This window comes from Crocuta crocuta, unplaced genomic scaffold (genome assembly GCF_008692635.1).
Source record: "Crocuta crocuta isolate KB4526 unplaced genomic scaffold, BGI_CrCroc_1.0 scaffold482, whole genome shotgun sequence".
In the NCBI taxonomy this organism is placed as follows: domain Eukaryota; kingdom Metazoa; phylum Chordata; class Mammalia; order Carnivora; family Hyaenidae; genus Crocuta; species Crocuta crocuta.
This window is the reverse complement of record NW_027527459.1, coordinates 1,847,488-1,848,110: the sequence shown is the minus strand read 5'-3', so window position 1 is coordinate 1,848,110 and position 623 is coordinate 1,847,488. Positions and strand designations below refer to the sequence as shown.

Sequence of the window (623 nt, the reverse complement as noted above, 5' to 3'; positions counted from 1 at the left end):
AACTGAAACAACATGAGCTTGAGCTACCAGACTTATTTACAATAAATGTCACAGGACCAATATTCCCAACATCTTATTCGCACTGAATGATCTTAGTCTTAATATACAAGTATTGAAAATAGCTAAAAGTATGTATGATGATTTCTTTTGAAATAGGATTCTGTACACAAGGACTCAAACAGTGTCACATTACAGGATGGCCTTCAAAAGCAGAAATTGCAAACAAAACATATAGCTAGCAGAATCCTAGATGTCTTTAGGAGATCACATATAAACAGATGAATGAATGAATGATCCAAACTCTACCCTCAAGAAGCTTACAATTTTAGGGGCGCCTGGGTGGCTCAGCTGGTTGAGTGTCCGACTTCGGCTCACGTCATGATCTCATGGTTCGTGGGTTCAAGCCCCGCATCGGGTTCTGTGCTGACAGCTAGCTCAGAGCCTGGAGCCGGCTTCAGATTCTGTGTCTCCCTCTCTCTCTGACCCTCCCCCACTCCGGGTCTGTCTCTCTGTCTTTTTCTGAAAAATAAATAAATATTTTAAAAATTAAAAAAAAAGAAGCTTACAATTTTATAGGTGTGGTAAGACAGTCCTTTTTTGGTTGATTAGTTGGAAAAAAGAAT

At 39.6% G+C, this 623-nt stretch overlaps 1 protein-coding gene across 1 annotated transcript in view; it reads left to right on the top strand.

The window, feature by feature from the left end:
- TENM1 (teneurin transmembrane protein 1) overlaps positions 1-623 on the top strand; it is a 556,664-nt gene that overhangs the window by 271,924 nt on the left and 284,117 nt on the right. The gene's annotated exons all lie outside the window — the stretch shown is intronic.